Here is a 16,824-nt window from a genome sequence, read left to right on the forward strand (position 1 = left end):
ACGATTGAACAGGAGCGTCAGCAGTTTTTCTGTAATAATAAATCATACTGAAGTTCAGTGATGGCTGCGTTTGCTTTTTTGATATACTATCGGATCTGCCTGAATAGACAAGTAAACTGACCCGTAAAGGATTTGTGTTTGCACTTAAGTTTTATAATAGGTTTTGTTCAAGAAAACAAATCACTCCGTTTTTTCAGCATCTTTTATATTCATATTCGGGGTTGCGGAAGAGTGCAAGGGCCCTCAATTTCTTTCGTGTTGGATTTGACCGGTAGTAAATGAGTTTGTGGTACACCATCAAGAAGTATTTTTGAACCACGTTGATGTGCATTTCCATACAGTTGCCACTTCACGAGGGTGTCGTTCAATAGCTAACACAAGAGAGTCTGCGTCATTGTTTGGGTAGTCTACTCAAAGTGAGTGTGCGAAATTTTGGAATTCCTTCAAGAGTTTAAGCTCGTGTGATTTCCGCTGTTGTAGGAACACAGGCGCGCGCAGCGCAGCAGCATAGACGATGGTCGGGCAGTCAACGACGGCGTTTATTGCCAGAAGGGTGATTACATACGTTGCCATCAAGGGAGGGCGGAGGGGAGAGAGAGGGAGAATCAAGGCACACAGGGCCCAAAAGAAAAGGTGCGCGCGCAACTGATTTTGCTGGCCGGTAAAAAACGAACGAATACAACATTTATTTCCTCTTAAAAGTGGAACCGTTGAACCGGTTTCCTATCTCTTGTCGATCGCCTCAGAATGGGCTGATGTGGGACCGCCTCAGGAGGGTGTTCGCGGCCGTGACGACTGGAGGTTCCGTAGCAGCTGGTATGGGAAGCCCACTCCGACCATCCGGTGCCGGTTGCTCTGGGCTTCGCTCTTGCTCCTTCCGCCTGGGCGTGAGTTGCAATGCAGGAGACGGGACAGGGGTAGTCACGCTGTCAGATTCACGTTCCGCCTCCGCGCCTTCAGTCGCCGCCGTAGATCTAGACTCCGGCGTCGATTCGGGACGGCGGTGGACTTGGTCGATATGACACTGCACTACCCCTGTTGGCGTATCCACTGCTATCATTCTCCCCCACGAAGCACATTTTACACGTCCAGGCGTCCATCTTTTTCCGACGCCGTAGTTCCGCACGTAGACGCTGCTGCCTGGTTAGATGGTCCAGTCGTCAGCGCCCGGCGACAAGTTCTCATCCCTCGGCGGCAGGCTGTGTCAAGACGGGAACGGAGCTGGTAGCCGAGAAGCATTTCTGAGGGTGACTTTCCTTCCTTTTGCGGGGCCCTCCTGTAATGGAATAACCGGCGCATGAGGTTATCTTCCAGTTGGCCACCTTGCATTTTCCGCAACCCGTCTTTAATGGTTCGCACTGCTCTTTCCGCTGCTTCGTTTTACTGACGATGGAAAGCGCTGTACGCAGGGGCACAATATTGTTTCTTGCTAAAAACGTGGCGAACTCCTGACTCGTGAATAGCGTGCCATTATCGGACACGTTTGTGCGTGGCACACCGAACCGACAGAACATACTTCTTAAGAAGCGAATGCTACCTGCTGTGTTTTCATGCCTCATTTGTACTGCTTCAATCCACTTCGTGTGAACATCTACCCCCACAAGCATCATCTTCTCGGCTAACGGGCCCGCAAAATCAATGTAGATCCGGGACCACCTCTGGGCCGTTTTCGGCCAACTTACCGGTGGTGCTGCCGCAACAATTCGCAGGTTTTCTACGCAGCTCACACACTGCGCCAACAATTCCTGAATCTCCCTGTCCATCTCCGGCCACCAAAACAGTGACCGCGCCACCGCTTTCATTGACGAGGAGCACTGGTGTGTATGATGTAGAAGCTGCAACATCCTTTCCTGCGCCTACCGTGGTATGACGGCTCTGTTGCCCCAGTAGATTAGCCGGTGAGCCATCGAAGCTCCATTTTGCGATCAAAAAACGGCAACCTGTCGGACGCCATTCCACTTGTGGTTCGAGGCCAGCCATGCAAGATGTATTCTGCGATACGGGCTAACAGCGTGTCCTGGTCAGTGAGCTCCTGCAACCCGTGCGTGGTTACTATACCTTTGTCAATGGTTTCCAATGACAGTACGTAATTGGGGGGGTCCCCCTCAGGTACCGGTTCCGCTGCCGTCGGGGCTGGTAGTCTGCTGAGAGCATCTGTTGCAAATAGTTCTTTCCCCGGAAGGTATTGTAGCTTGTACTGATACCCTCTCAGGAACAGCAGCCATCGTTGAATGCGCGGGGTGGCCATCGGCGGCGTTTGGCGGTCAGGCTTGAGCAGGCCCAGCAGTGGCTGATGGTCGGTTACCAGGGTGAATTGCCGACCTAGGAGGTAGTGAAAACGAGAAACGCCAAAAATCAGGGCCAATAGCTCTCGCTATAGCCTAGAGTAGTTTTACTCCGCTTTTGTTAACGTTCTGGAGCGAAACTCAATTGGTCTGTGCTCATTTCACACCGAGTGAAACAGACCAGCACCCACGCCATTCGAAGAAGCGTCACATTCTTGCTTCAGTTCCTTGCTGGGATCAAAATGAACCAGAAGTTGCGCATTCTTCGAAATTTCTTTCGCTTTCTCGAACGCTGACTTCTGCGGTTTCTGCCATTCCCAACAGGCTCGTTTTTCCAAAGAGATGATACAAGGGGCTCAGCACCGTCGACTTATTGGGCAGGAAACGGGCGTAGAACGTGAGCATGACAAGAAACGAGCGCAATTATGCTGACGTTACATGGGCGCGGGGCTTGCGTGACGGCGTCTACGTTTTTTTCAATGTCGTGGAGGCCTTGCCGGTCCTTACGATGGCCAAGGTAAGTGACGGAAGGCTGCCGAAACTTGTATTTATCAATCCTAAGTTTAACGCCGCGCTCTCGGAACCGCTCCAGCACTCTCTTGAGGTGCTCTCCATCATCCCTCTTGCCTTCTGACAATAGCACGTTGTCAAGGTAGGCTTCGACACCCGGCAGCCCACCGAGTACTGCATCCATCTTTCTTTGAAAAATAGCCGGTGCGGAAGCTATTCTAAACGGGAGTCTGTTATACCGGAAAAGCCTGCGGTGCGTGTTAATGACACACAGCCTGTTGGGTGCTTCTTAAAGGGGCCCTTCATTTCATTTCATTTATTACCACCTTAAAGGCCCTGAGGGCAATACATAAGGGGGGGCGTGCAGAAAGCTATGACACAGCGCCAAAAATATTACAAGGCAACAACGAAAAAAAAGAACTAGTGACAAAGGTACAGGAATATTAGCAGCAAATACAAAATTACAGTACAAAAATACAGTTCAAAAGTACAAAAGATACAGCATTAACGAAAGGAAACACATAGGGCACATTTTATACGCAGGTATTATGAAACATGGTTCAGCAAATTTTCGCGGAATTATTTGCGGTCTGCGCACGAGGCTATTGTATCGGGCAAATGGTTCTAGAGGGTTATTGCTTGAGGGAAGGATGAGTTGAGCATTGATGAAGTACGGCTGGGTAGTCGTGCTATGGCGTTGCTGTGGCAGATACGGGATGAGGTTCGGTGAGGCAGTTTTAAGAGAGAGTGTCTGGATTTCGGGTGATAATAAAAGGCATGAAGAAGGCAGAGGCGTGAAATGATCCGGCGTGACTCCAGTGAATCCAGGTTCAAAGATTGCTTTAGGGCTGTTACGCTTGTGTTAGTGGAGTACTGTGAGCAGATAAAGCGGGCGGCACGATTCTGTATGGCTTCTAATTTGTGGGTGAGGCATGCCTGTGAAGGATGCCAAATCGATGATGCATATTCCAGTTTTGGTAGTACGAACGTTAGGTAGGCAGTTTTTTTATGTCCGGAGATGCAAGTTTTAGATTCCGGCGCAGGTAGCCGAGCGTGCGCGCGGCGTCTGAGCAAATGGTTTGAATGCGAAATTTCTATGATAGGGATGGTGAGAGATGAACTCCGAGGTATTTGTAGGATGTTACAGCGGCAATCGGGAACGAGTTAATTTTGTAGAACTGTGAAACGGTTATTTTACGGGTGAATGATACCAGTGTACATTTTTCTGTGTTTAGTGGCATTAATGATTGATCACACCATGCTGTGATATGGTTGAGATCATGTTGAAGAGCAATACTGTCTCGAGGGTTGCGGATGGTAGTGTAAATGACGCAGTCATCGGCGAATAGTCTTAACTGGTTAACAATATTATTCGGTAGGTCGGTAATGTAAATTAGGAAAAGCAGTGGTGAGAGGCACGCACCCTGCGGGACCCCGGACGTCACATCAGTGAGGGATGAATGATGGTCATTGACAGTTGTGAATTGCTTACGATTGGGGAGGACATTTTTAAGCCAGGAAATTATGTTAGAAAGAATTCCAAGCGTGGAAAGTTTAGCAAGCAGTCAGTCGGTTGTGGGGAGCCCGGTCAAATGCCTTTTAGAAGTCTAAGAAGACGGCATCAATCTGAAGGTTGGCGTCCATATATTGTAGTAAGTCGTTTGTGAAGTCCGATAATTGTGATTCGCACGAGTAGGATTTCCGAAAGCCAAGTTGTTGTGGGTAAAAAAAGTTGATCGACTCTAGATGGGTCATTATGTTGGAGAATAGAATGTGCTCAAGTAGTTTGGATGGGATGTTGGTCATTGAGATATGACGATAGTTAGTTGGGATTGCAGGGTTACCGGATTTAAAAATTGGTACGATCTGGGCTTTTTTCCAATCATCTTGGACGTGCCCGGTGTCAAGTGACTGGGTAAATAATAGGTGTAAGATTTGACTAGAGAGCAGTAGGGTACTTTTCAGTAGTTTACTGTTAATCTGATCGCAGTTGCTGAAGATGAAAGTTTAAGAGCTTTTATAGGCTTAGGTATTCCCTCAGGGCAGATTACAATATCAGTCATTTCGATTGGGGGAGGGTCCAGTGGTGTGACGGCATCCTTTAAATCCAAGATGCTGAAATATTCGCCCCCGTTTAAGCTTGCGTACATGTCCTCTTTAACCGGAAGAGGGTAGTGCTCCACCTCATACGCCGGGTTAAGGGTGACCTTAAAGTCACCGCAGATCCTCACGCTTCCGTGCTTTTTCAAAACGACCACGATCGGCGTAGCCCATTCTGCATAGCACGGGCGCTGGAACACCAAGTGACACCAGCCGATCAATTTCACGAGAGACCTTATCGTGGAAGCCGTAAGGAAGAGATCTGGGCTTACAGAATTTCGGTGTCGCCGTCTCCTTGAGTTTCAGGCTGGCTGGTGGACCTTTGATTATTCCAAGGTCTGTTGAGAAAATATACTCGAACTAGCCGAGGAGTCGGCTCAGCATATATGGTCGCTTGGCTCGGCACTTGTTGTACGGTCCGGCGCAGTCAGGTCTCCAATCGGAACGCCCATCTTGTCAAGAAAAGCAATGAGTTAGCGGCCACATAGGCTGGGTTCTGCACAGTCAAGCACGATCAGCGGACAAGGCACAGATATGCTTTTGTACCTCACTGGAAGTTCGAGTTAACCCAACACCGGAAGCGGTCCAGCGTAACACGACAGCCTGATTCCTGGTGGTTGTAGGCGCGGCCACTGTGCGTAGAGTCGATCGTAGACTTGGCGCGATACGACGCACACCGGTGAACCAGTATCCACTTCTATGGCCAGTTCTACGTCGCCCCATCAAAACGTGCGGCGTATGGGTGGTTCCAAACTCTGTTTTCTTCCCGAAATCAATGTCCAAACGTGTGTGCTATCCATGTCGTCGTTGCGATACGCGCTTTCAACTGTCAGTGCCTTTACTTTCGCTGCCCGCCTTCCAACCTTTGCATCAGTTGCAGCACTGCAGCATTTCTTTGCCAAATGACCCCGTCGGCCACAGCGATAGCCCATCCCATCCTCGTCGCCACTGTAGTAACACAGGCACGCGCAGCAGAGTAGCATTGACGATGGTCGGGCAGTCAACGACCGCGTTTATTGTAAGAAGCGTGATTATATGCGTTGGCACCAAGAGAGGGAACGGAGGGGGGAGAGAGGGAGAGTGAAGGCCCACAGGGCCAACAAGAAAAGGTGCGCATGCAGCTGGTTTTGCTGGCCGGTACAAAACGAACGAATACAACATAACTGTACTCATATAAGCGTGCACTAAAATTTAAATAGATCTGTATACCTACGACCGCTCAAAGTTAGCAGTCGCTGGCTGCGAAGTACATTTTTAGCGCCATCTTTTGTGCGTGAATACCCCTGGTTCAAGTTCTTGATCACGATCGAATTGGTTTCATCACTTCATTTTAGGTTTGGAGTACCTTAGGATCACACAATGTCATTCCGCGTCCATGCGCATAATATTTCAAATCGCAAAAAATCGCACAGGCACCGACAAGACAGAGTTAGTGTCAGTCGTCAGTCTTCAGTCGTGTGAAGCGCACTTTCTCGCCTTTAAGGGTGGTGAGTACCTCAGGACCTCCCAATGTCCGTCCGCGTCCATCTGTGCGCAATCCACCATCAATCGAAAATCAAGAGAAATTCGATTGGAACCGTGAGTTGCAGTTTCACTTAGAGAATAATCAAGGTAAAACTCACTGCTCAAATCGAATGACGGTCGGGGCGCAAATCGCATGTCACTCGGGGCGCAACTTGGATGAGTTTTCGAGTTCCCGTACTAAGCATCCTCGCCATCATCCAGGGAGAGGATATGCTGCAATTTTCCTTCTTTCCTCAAGGTACATGGGCAGGAGTATTTTATCTGCACTTCTGTTCTTTCTTACCGATTAATATGGTTTAAAAGAAATTCTTCCGTAAAAAAACATGGGCTCTCCATCGAAAATTGGTCCTTCTAACTGTGCACACAGTGAAATGTCCACATTACGTTTGTTCTGTTTGTTTTTGTTTGAAAAGGAAAGTGAAAAGACAATCATGTTGTACTATGTGGCTGGAGTGGTGTCGTTTTCAGGCCCACTCTCTCACACTGTGCTGATGCGTCCAAGACATTTCTTATGTATGTAAAAGCTTTCTGAGCGCAATCGTCGTTTTATCACATCTTGTAACAGCGCCGTAAAGAAATTACACTACACTTCTTTTTGTTCTCACTTACCTGAAAGATAAACAAAAATCGTTTTGTAGTCAACCATTTATTATTTGCTGCAAAGGATAGCTGGGCCTCAGGGACTGCCCGGGCGGCTCGGAGTAGCACTTCCCGAAACTATTTTGGTTCAACCCCGAGCGTGGCCTGGCTCCGAGAAAATGTGTGCTACGCGGCCCGAACCCGCTTAGCCAGTGCGCTATCCCAATCTACCTATAGCTACGCCACCGCACCCAACTGTTTCAGTGCTCTGCCCTTGCACTGTACGGTTTTGTGGTGTGCTATTTTATCGCCGTACTCTTTTTTCGCGTGTGCTTTTGTCGCTGTGCTAATCTGTCGTTGTGCTTCTTAGTCGTGGGCGCTTTTGACGCTGTGCCCTTCGGACGCTCTGCTCTTCTCTCGCGTGCTGATTGGCGCATTCCCCTTTGACGCCGTTCTTTTATGTCGGTGATCTCCTCTCGCGTGCCCTTTCGTCGCGTGCGGCTTTGTCGGTATACCAGCAGCAGTGCTGGGGTTGCGGGCGTTTTGCGTTGTGATGCGGCGACTTTTTGCCTGCTCGAAGGGGCGGAACTCTTTAAATATTTAGTCGACCCGCACCCATGCCATAAGATATTATAAGGAAGACACAAGGAATCGTGGTGTATTGTCAGGTATTAACAGTAAATCAGTCCAAGTAGAAAAACTCACCAGACAGACAAGGTGGCCATGGCAAAAGAAGAGACAATCCTTGTATTCCTCCTTGTTCCCTCTCAGCGCTAGCTGCATAGCCGGCATGGAGCGGGCGCATAGCCCCATGGTCTCTAATGCGGAATGCATGTGTTTGTGCTACTTCTTCATCGGAACAATATTAAATAACCGCAAATAAATTTTTTCTTTAGGTGATGTTTGAACTTATCTTGTGATCGTGAGCGTGTTCGCCACAATGTCGCATAACTCCCATTGATCATAAATATTTGAAATGAGTTACATGGCGTTTCACACACCACGTGTAGTAGCATCATAGGTACCAAATGAGCGCTTTTGAATTGCTTGTTTAGGTGAATTGCCCATGAGGCTTATCATTGTGAATGACAGGCTGCTTTCTATGGTACGCCTCTTCAGGCAGTGTGATGCTGCCCTCAACAACTAAAGACCTGATGGGGAAAACATAATGATGTATGAGATTACCGAAATTTCATTCAACCATAAGTTTTCTCTCTTATCGAAACGAGATCTTTCGTTCGTGTGGACAATGTGACAGTGTCTGAATTCACGTACTATACAAAGCAGCCTGTCACTCACAATTACAACCCCTCATTCAGTTTTTGCAATGAAACAATTTACTACCATTTTTTTATACCTATGATGCAATTACATGTGTTGTATTTAGCCTCACAGTAAGTCGCGCAACTTATTCATGATATACTGTTGTCATGCGACATCATAAAGAATTATCTTCACCATGACAAGGTTCTCTCGCACATCGTGTAGGAACCAATTTATGAAGTTTATTTATTATCTATGATGCCAATACTTCGAATAAAATATGCGCCAGGGTGTCACATAAATTATTTTTAATCAATAAAATTTAGGCGACATCATAAGAAATCGTGTTTAGGAGGACAAAAATCATTTTCACAGCACGTAAAGAAACCATTCAATAGCGTTTATTTCATACCTATGATGTGAATACAAGTGATTTGTAGACCTCATAAATCACGTGACCAATTCATAATCCATGGGAGACAGGGGACGTCATAAGGACACGAGATACGGATGACAAGTATCTTTTGCACTTCAAGCAAACAAGCAGTTCAACAGAGTTTATTTGACCCCTATAGTGCCATACATGTAATGTGTAAACGTCATCGTTAGTCACGTGACTAATTCATGATCTGTATGGATCATGCCACATTATAAGAAGTCATGTTCACCATGCCAATATTCTTTTTTACATCACTTGAAAAATAAATCAACGTTCATTTCATACTTAATAGGTCAATACCTCGGATGTAAAAAAACGTGATCATAAGTCGGTGATTAATTCATGATTCATATGAGTCTTGCGACATCATTATAATGCATGTTCACCAGGATAAGATTGTTTGTCCCAAAATAACAAGCATTTAAACAGCATTTATTTGATGCGTATGATGCCAATACTCGTGATTTAGAGGCTATGCGAGTCACGTGCCCAATACATGACTCATACGAGTTATGCGACATCACTAGAAATCCCGTTCACCCTGACAAGAGTATTTTACACATCACGTGAACAAGTAATTTAACACAATTCTTTTTATAACAAGACTTGTGATGTGACGCAGCAGCCGGGGCGTAGACGTAGAGCATCCGGAACGCGTGCAGAAGGACCATGGTTAGAATACCTGTGCCGGACAATTCCACCAGATCAGAAAATTGCGCGTATTATTGGAATTGCCGAATGGGGCTTGGGGTGCGGCCTGACCCCGGCTACCAGTGCCGGTAATGCACTCCCTTGCCAGACCAGGATTGGCACCCTGGTTTAGTAACGGCAACAGCCTCCTATGACTACGCCAATTAACCCACTTCCCGCCGTCTCCAGTGGCTGCAAAGCAACTGACGATGGCGGCGGGAAGATTGTGCAAAGAATGCCAGGACCCGGACAGGCCGCCATTGGAATCTCAACCTGGCAACGTTTAACACGAGAACCTAATCTAGCAAAGCGAGTCTAGAGGTGTTGTTCGAGGAATTGAAGGGCAATAAATAGGATGCCACTGGGCTTACTGAGGTTAGGAGGACAGGTGAAGCCTTGACGGGGCTGAAAAATGAACCTGTCGTTAACAACCGTGGTCTTGTTGAGAGAAGAGAAGTGGAAGTGGGATTTCTAGTAAATAAAAACATTGCTGGCAACGTAGAGTAATAGTATAGCATTACCAAAGGATAGCAGGACTTGTAATTAGGCTCAATAAGAGGTTCAAACTCAAGGTGGTACAGGGCTACGCGCCAACATGCAGCCACGATTACAAGGTGGTTGAACGCTTCTATGAAGATGTGGAATCGGCAATGGCTATAGTAAAAACACACTATGCCATTCTTATGGGGGACTTCAATGCTAAAGAAGGCAAGAATCAGGCCGGATACAAGGCATTTAAGAATTATGGTGTGGGCTGTAGAAATAGCAGAGGGGAGACCTACTAGTCTAGTTCGCAGAATGGGATAAGCTCTAAATAATGAATACCTTCTTCTGCAAACGGGCGAGCTGGAAGCGAACGTGGAGGAGCCGAACGGGGAGCCTAAAAATGAACTGGACTTCATATTAGGCCTTACCCCTGGCGTCGTGAAGGATGTTGAATCGCTCGGACGGGTAAGGTGTAGTGCCCACCGTATCGTAAAATCTCGAATTAGGCTAGGTTTGAAGAGGAACCGTAAGAAGCTAGTACGAAAGAAGCCCATTAATGAGCTAACAGTAAGACGTTCAGTAGATGAATTTGGAATCGCTCTACAGAATCGATATTAAGCTCGTACCGAGGAAGCTGAGTTTACGACAGGGGAAGCCAGCGACACCCGCTTTATCACGGAGTGTGCAGTAGTAGTCTGGGAAACGATGGCTAAACAGGATACTTGTAAACTTTCCAGGGAGACGAAAGATCTAATTAAATAATGCCAAACCATGACAATCTCCACCCCACCTGACAGTGCAGAACTACAATAGCTTTCAAAGTCAATCAAAAACCGTAAGACAGTTGACGTACGGAAGCATAATTTGGAGATGATCGAATACGCTGTAAAGAATGAAGGTAGCCTGAAAGCAGCCAAGAGGCGTCTTGGCGTGGGAAAAATCTGATGTATGCACATAGAGACAAGCAGGGAAATGCCATCAGAAATAGGAGTAAAATAGTCACAGTAGCCAAGTAGTTGTATCGGGATCTGTACAGTTGCCGAAAATCCAGGATAATGACAAACCAGAAAGTAGTTCAGAGGAAATAGACAACCCACCAGTAACCACCGAAGAAGTCAGGAAGTCGTTCAAAGAAATGAAAAGTGCAAACCACCTGGTGAGGATCAGATAACCGCAGACCCCTTAAAGGATGGCGGAGAAACTGAACCTAACAACTGGCAAACGTGTATATGCAATGCCTAATGAACGGAAGTATACCGGAATCTTTGAGGAAGGCTAACATTATCCTAATCCAGAAGAAAGGTGGCATGAAGGACCAAAAAAATTACAGGCCCATCAGCTTACTGTCAGTCGTCTACAAGGAACCTTCCAATGTATTCGCAAACAGAATTTCTGCAACAATAAATTTCAGTCAACCTAAAAAACCAGTATGGTTCCCTAGGCTATGCAAGAATGAACCATATTCACACTCTCAATCTGGTGATAGAAAAGTGGGCTGAGTATACTGAACCCCTATAAATAGCTTTCACAGATTATGAGAAAGCATTTCGCCCGGTCGAAACCTCAGCAGACATTCAGGCATTGCGGAACCAGTGGGTATATGAGCATTATGTAAAATACTTGAAATTACCTACATGGATCAACAGCTACCATAAGCCTTCATAAGGACAGCAGTACAACACGGAGACACAATCTCTCCAATGTTACTAACAGCATAAATACGAGATGTACTCAGAACATTGGATTGGGAACCGGTGGGAGTAAGGGTAATGGAGAATACCTCAGTACATCAGATTCGCTAATGACATTGCCTTCTAAGAAACTCTGTGGACGTATTGCAAAGAATGCTTAACACACTAGACAAACATGGTAGAACCGTGGGCCTGAAAATCATTATACAGAAAACCAAAGTAATGATCAATAACCTCGAGACGGCACAGCTATTTGAGAAAAGTGGCAAAGCAGTAGAAGTGTTAAGAGAATATATCTACTAAGGCCAAGTTGTGACCCCGGATCTCAAACATAAGGCGGAGATAATTAAAAGGATAACAATGTGGTGCAATGCCCACTGCAGAAATTCTGAATGAATCCCAGCCTGCAATTGTCAATTAAGAAAAAGATGTATGACACCTGCATCTAACTGGTACTCACCTATGGGCAGAAACTTGGAGCTCACTGAGAGGGTTCAACTTAAATTGAGGACGACTCAGCGATTAATGGAATGGAAGATAAGTGTAATATTAAGGGCAAGAGCAGAGAGGCTCGGATCATGTAACAAAGGTGTGTTAAGGACATACAAGTAACAGTTAAGACAACGAAATGAACGTGGGGAGGGCATTTATAGCGAAGGAACGCTAGCCGCTGATCAATAAGGGTTATAGGGGGATCTCTACAGTAGGCAAGCGGGGCAGAGAGCGACAGAAAGATGTGCCGATGAGATCAGGAAGTTGGCAGAGATAACGTGGTCGCAGTCAGCACAAGACCGGGGTAATTGGAGAAAACTGTGATAGGCCTTTGCCCTTCCTTGGGCGAATAAAGGCTGTTGATGATGGTGATAATGATGATGAATTAAGAGCACGCTTTCCTAAAGGTAAGGCCAGAATCCTATGACTGCAACAAGATCCTCTATGATGCGCAGTCAACAACTCTTCTTCTTCAGACCTCTCAACGTTTGTTTAAGCAAGTGTTGCTCGTCAAAGAAACGGGTGTTGGCTTTGCATTGCTGCAGCACCTGTGCTAAAGCGTAGATTCTCCTGCCCTCTCAACCTTATATACTCATGGCCAGGGAAAAGGGCTAGTTTCGAACCGTTTTGGTGCCACGAGAGTGTGGAATATGCATTCAGCATTCTTCATATGCGCTGGAAGCGTTGTAAACCTATTCCTGAAGAATGATGACTGGTGCTGGAGCATTTGGAAGGGGAATGCGTGGACTCGCTGCACGCATACCCTGATGGATCGCTTGACGCAAAAATTGGTCTGTGCGGGGCGGCTTTTTTTATACCCAGTTTTATTATTTCCTGGGCTTCCAGGGTGACACCTTTGGTTTCATCTACAGGCAGTGAGTGTGTTGCCATAGAAGCTGCATTGCGCCAATGTCATCGTTTGAAAAGCAAAAAGTCGCAATATTCAGCCATTCAAAGTCAGCCTTTCACCTGTTACAGTTGGGTATACCGGTTGAAAATACCTGTCAGCGATCCCTAGTTCAACCAAACCACCTCAAGCATGAAAGCTGCGCCATGCAATTTGTTGCATGACTCGTGACACACTGCTATAATACAAAGAATGTCCTTTATTGAGAACTAGCCGGGAGGTGTCCGGCGTCGTCTATGCTTCGGCCCGCACTGCTGCTCTAGGCCCGCGCAATCTACGTCACGTGAGTGACTGTTGAATTAGGCCCCACCAGGTGGTGGTACTTGTCTGCCTACGGATTTGGCCTGCATTGGCTCCCACCTTTGTCGCACTGTGTATGCGAACAGGAGCGCTCGCGGTTACAGGTTCGTACCAGCTCAAACCGGCGCAAAGGAACGTACCGGCACACACGATCAAGCCATGTCCACGGGCTTGTTCGTCGGGCACCCCCAAGTCATCTGACGACGAAATAGACGTCAGGCCGTTCCAGCCTGCAACGCAGCGCAAGCAACAGGCCGCGGTGTCCAAACAAACATAAAGTCCCAAAAGCCCTCTCCCAGAATACAAGCCCCGATAGACAAAACGTAAACGAAGGCACACATTCGATTAGCTTTTCAAATGTGTGTAACAGGTGTGGAAAACATAAAATGAAACTGTAGAAACCTCCTTCAAAATCTTGATGATATCTATGACATTTTGAATTCCATTCAGCCAAGTGTGACTGTGTGTTAAAAAAACGCAATTGAACTCCAGACACAAAATTAATGAACAGTTACATAGTGTTTAGAAAGCACAGAGATGGTGGGTGTACGTCTTCAGATGGTGTGGCCATCACCCCCGGGAAATCCTTACCCTGTCCCCACATTCATCTGAAAACTGTCCTTGAGGCTGTTGCAAGGAGCGCAGTTATATTCAAAAAGCTATTATCAGTATGCTCTCTCTATATTCCTCCTGATTACGCGCTATAAAGCTCCTAGTTTGAGGCTGCGGCATAAAAGTTACCATAGCCATTTCTTTTACTGTGAGACGACTACGCTGATAACTCACTCTGGGGTTCTTCGCGCACGAATGTCCGAGAAGCCTGATTGAAAAGTTCCTAGGAAACACAATCTAGATACCGTAATTTAGGACACTACAGAAAATCATACCATGGCTGACAATATACTTTGCGGTTCCTTTTCTATCACTTGAGTGGGACGTGGGCAGACAACGTTCTCTTACAAGGTAAGAGAGAAAGCATAGGAGCTTGCTGTCGAGTTTTTAAATGCCATTAAATCTTCTCTGACAGATTTTATAGCACCATAAAATATCCCTCCGGTATCATGCGGCATATCTTTCATGCATATAGAGAAAAACCAAGCACCCAGATGTGGAATCCTGCAGAACTTCTTATATCTGCAGCAGAAATACCAGTTTGCGGGATTTTGTACTTTCTCCTCCAAACATGTTACCTGTGTAGCCTGCGCAACGCATGGACAAGGATTTATTGTCAATAAAACTCTAAATCGTAACCTTTACGGGAGAGGCCTATGGAATACCTTTTTTTGTAAATATATTGGTCAAAGTCACAGTTCAAAGTCCCACATTTATAGAGATGCCCGTGTTGTGCTCGCATTGTCACCTCCAATATCGCCCGAAAACCATCTGCTCAACCTTGGCTTCAATGCCAAGATGTTTTTTATATGCCCACTAACTTGATATGAGTTTTTGCAGAGTGAGTACCAGGCCACTGTGGAATCACCCGAATTGAGGTGGAAGATCAGATGAATGCTACCGCTGCACTCCAAAACAGTGTCAACATTAAAACTATACCATGCCCTGACATCAAGCCAGACATAAGACTACAGCAACATCACACAGATTCAGGCGGCCTCGGAGGCCTAAGATCTGTAGCCGGATACTACCAACTCAGCCACATGCCCTCAAGCTCTGCCACAAACTGGCACCTGTGCTTCTACGAGTGTCACCCCTCCCGCGTATACTACGCCTTATGCGCATAAAAATGCGCGGCTGGTCGGCGCCAGCCTCGAATTGAACGCATGCGACTTGTGCACCTGGGAACATTTGCAAGACGGATGTACGGTGTGCACAGGACCGCACACCACTGTGTATCACTCCGGAGGGGCAGCATATCTTGGCAGGGTGCGCCGGTATCGCCGTGCAGGCCTTCACGGTATATCATCCTGATGATCCTTTCATAGAAATGGTGAGCGTCCCGCCGAAATAAACGAGTACCTCTCCAGACGTACCCCTTCCCCTGTGTCCAACCATCACGACGGCGGACCAGTGTCGTAATTTCGTTGCAAGCCATCATTACCTATGCAGCTCGCCTATGCACCGCTCGCAGAGCCCGTGGTGTGAAAGCTGAGATCAGCGGCCTCTGGATGTGGGGTTTCCGAACAGGCTCCATCAAAGACCGCCCATCCGGCTCGCGACGATGTACCGCTGAACAGACACCACGGGCCAGTTCTGAAAAAGCCGCCACCTCTGACCTGGCTCTGATGATCGACGACTGCGACGTCACTGCGTTTATAGATACAAACCCAGACAGCTAGGTCATACGAAACAACGTGGCGCTGGGCGTGGCGAATTATAGCCTTTACGGAACACTGCTTCTTCTCAGGCTGTCTGAAATCTAAGGTGGCAGAAATTTCGTTAGGAATTACTTTGGTAAATACCTTGTAGACGATTAACAGTAAGCAAATCAGCCTGTATTTTTTAAACTCCTTCATCTATCTTTTTTAATAGATTATGATTATGTTCGCGTCCTGCAAAGATTCCATTACACTCGTGGTCATTAGTCATTGCGGGTACAGGTTTGCCAGTTTTACTAGTACAATTTACCCGCCATCCTCAAAGAGGTATGCTGTTATCTCATCTTCAAGGGGTGCTTTGCCCCTTTCTTTTCTCTCACAGCCTTCCTTACTTCTGTCGTTACTGGTGGGATGTCTATCTCCTCTGAACTACTTTCTCGTTTAGCATTATGCTGGATGTCTTGGCTACACCGTGTGTCTCTATATTACTCCTCGGTTACTCGGACAACTTTATTCCTTTTCCTGATGACATTGCCTTGTTTGTCTTATGTGCATACATGTGATTTTTCCCCACGCCTACACGGCTCTTCACTCATTACGGAATGACTCCGTTCTTTACATCATATTCGATCCTCTGCATAATATACTTCCGCATGTGAGCCGTCTTACGCCTAATATATACTTTGAAAGCTCCACTTGTTCTATTCTGTCAGCTAGGGTGGAGAGTATCATGGTTTGCCGTTTCATAAATACATCTTTCGTGTCCTGGGACAGTTTACCAGTATCCTGTCTGTCCATTGTGCTCCCTACTTTTACTGCATACTCAGTGATAATGCTTGTACAATTTACGCTGGCTTCTTGTGTCGTAAGCTCTGCTTCCTGGGTAAGAGCTAAATATCGGTTCTGCAGTGCGATCCTGAATTTTTCAACTTTACATCTTACTGGTAATTCGCTATTCGGCTTCTTTTGTACTTGCTTGTTGCGGTCCCTCCTCAAATCTAGCCTAATACAAGCTCTTCTCATATGGTGGTCACTAAACCTTACCCTTCCGAGCACTTCGACATCCTGCAGGACGCCAAGGTTGTCGCATAATATAAAGTCTATTTCATTTTTATGCTCACCATTTGGGCTCCTCCGCGTCCACTTTTGCCTCTTCTGTATACCGAAGTTGCGGATACATGATGCGTAGATTATTCCCTTCTGCGAAGTCGACTAGTAGGTCGCCCATGCTATTTCTACAGCCCAGAACACAGTTCCCAACAGCTTTGTCTCTAGCCTGATTCTT

General features: G+C 46.6%; 1 pseudogene; it reads right to left on the reverse strand.

Moving 5' to 3' along the window:
* Positions 1-742: 742 nt before the first annotated feature.
* LOC144160691 (uncharacterized) overlaps positions 743-16,824 on the reverse strand; it is a 37,177-nt pseudogene continuing 21,095 nt past the window's right edge.

Source organism: Haemaphysalis longicornis, unplaced genomic scaffold (assembly GCF_048455015.1).
Source record: "Haemaphysalis longicornis isolate Haplotype H1 unplaced genomic scaffold, Haemaphysalis longicornis Haplotype H1 scaffold_11, whole genome shotgun sequence".
Taxonomy (NCBI): domain Eukaryota; kingdom Metazoa; phylum Arthropoda; class Arachnida; order Ixodida; family Ixodidae; genus Haemaphysalis; species Haemaphysalis longicornis.